The sequence below is a fragment of the Octodon degus genome, unplaced genomic scaffold (assembly GCF_000260255.1).
Source record: "Octodon degus isolate 3935 unplaced genomic scaffold, OctDeg1.0 scaffold00070, whole genome shotgun sequence".
NCBI classification, from domain to species: domain Eukaryota; kingdom Metazoa; phylum Chordata; class Mammalia; order Rodentia; family Octodontidae; genus Octodon; species Octodon degus.
In genome coordinates this window covers 5,499,283-5,501,516 of record NW_004524646.1, presented here as the reverse complement: position 1 = coordinate 5,501,516, position 2,234 = coordinate 5,499,283, and the positions used below count along the sequence as shown (strand labels likewise).

Below are 2,234 nucleotides of genomic sequence, written 5' to 3'. Positions count from 1 at the left end.
CATCTTGCAGGTATTGAATTATTTTTTCCTTTATCCTAGTTGCTTTGAAGAGATCTTTTCTTACTTTTTCACTAGCTGCAATGGTGTCTTTAAGGTCAGAAAGTCTATTTTCACTTTCACTCAAATGGTTTTGCCAGCTTGTGATTGAAGTTTTAATTTCCTGTATATCACTTTGAATCTGTTTCATACACTCTACTTCTTTCCTATGTTGCTTATTCAGGGGTTCCATCATTTTTATATTCCGCTCTATTTTTTTAAATCAGTGTGTTCTTTAGAAGCACTCAGTGTTTCTTTGATCATAGTTATTACTACATTTTTTAGTTCAGAAATTATTTCTGATCTGATTTCTTCTACACCTTTCTGCAGTTGTTTCTCTACTTCCAACGCTACTATTTCAGAGATTTCAGGTGTGTGATTTCCAGCTTCCTCTATGCTAGTGTCTTCTGCATTTGTACTGGGTGGACTCGGGGCCTGAGACTGAATTTTGTTCCTTCTCTTTGTCATTTTGTATACCACTGTCTTTTGACCTTTGGTGTAGAGCTTAGATAGAGTTATTACCTTAGCACCAGGCCCGGGTCTACAAAGTTCAGATTCCTCCAGGTGGGTGTTGCTTGGATCTGGCTGGGGTCTGGCTGCTATGCTCCATTTCTTCCTGCTGCAGTCGTTGGAGTTGAATCCTTTGTATCACTCTGGCAAGACGTTCTGTTCCTGAATCAGCTGGGTGGGTCTTGCCTCTAGCCTCTTTGCAGGGAATTCCGCTGAAGGGTTCCACGCAGGGCCTGCGCTCTGTGTGTATTCAGGATCTGGCGGCCCCGGTGTTCTCACTCACACACTGGACCTACGTGCTGGGTCTATTCAGGATCCCCGGGCCCAGGTGGTCTCCCTCATATGCCGGGCCTGGCTCTGGGTCTATTCGGGATCCGGCAGCCCCGGGTGGTTTCACTCACACGCCGAGCCTGTGCTCTGGGTCTATTCAGGATCCTCTCCCTATTTCTATTAACTTTTTTTCTCTTTATTTTTATTTTGGTTTTCTCATATGAGAAAAAATGTGATATTTAGGCTCATTTGTCTGATTCAGGTCACTTAACATTATATTCTTATGGTACATCACTAACCCCCAAATAACTAAACTATATCCTTTATGGCAGAGTATACTCATTACATATAAATACTACATTTTCTTTTTCTTTCCCCCCTACCCTTTGGTAGTTTTGAGACAGGGTCTTGCTATGTAGTTCAGGCTAGCCTTGAGCTCACTTTGTAGCCTAGGCTGGTCTTGAACTCACAATGATCCTCTTGCCTTAGCCTCCCCAGTGCTGGGATTATAGGTGTACACTACCCCATCCACCTTTATCCATTCATTTGTTGATGGACATACCTGACATTTTCAAGATCAGGTATTATGACCTGTACTACTATAAACACACATATTATTGTAATATGATGTGTCATTTACTCTTTTGGGAAGATACCAAGAAGGGGAATTGTTGGGGTGAATGGAAACATTTCATTATTTTTAATTGTTTAAGCACACTAAAAAAAAGGAAAGAAAAGAAAAATTGTTGTACCTTTGTTGTTATATCTTTTTGGTAGTGATGTTCACACTCAAATGTTTTTGCAGAAGCCTTTTCTAGCAAATTAGATTTTAGAGAAGAATTGGTAGTTCAAACTGCTACGTTATTTCTGACAACATATTTTCCTGTGGTCTAACATCTAAATAACCTTTCATTATAGAGTGATTCTTATTTATTTTATGGTAGTGGAATTGAATCCAGGTTCTCTAGCATGCTAGAGAATAGCATTACAGCCGAGCTACAATCCTTAGCCCTTTATAATTTGATTTTGCAATAATTAAGTTGCCTAGACAAGCCTCAAAATTGCAATCCTCCTGCCTCAGTCTTCCAAGTACAACAGCTGGGATTACAGGCATGTGCCCTTGTGCTTGGCTTGATTCATTCTCCTTCTCACTCCTGACACTCTCTCCTTTAAAGCAGTGGCAAAGTTTATTCAAGAAAGCAAAAATGAAGAGTGAGAGAAACTGGCTCTACAGAGTGCGACTGGGCCGAGTAAATAGAAAAAGAGGGAGAAAGCAAAGAAAGTGTATGCTGTGTCTGGGAAACACAGCATGGGCTATAGTAGACATTATGATACCTGTAAACATTCTCTTCTAAGTGGTAGCTTCTAAAATTCTTTCAGTTAATATGCAATAACTTAATTAAATTTCTTTTTTTTTT

The 2,234-nt window shown here is 39.9% G+C and overlaps 1 protein-coding gene across 1 annotated transcript in view; it reads right to left on the bottom strand.

Moving 5' to 3' along the window:
- Nucleotides 1-2,234, bottom strand: part of Btbd7 (BTB domain containing 7) — a 145,252-nt gene that overhangs the window by 55,396 nt on the left and 87,622 nt on the right. The window lies entirely within an intron of this gene.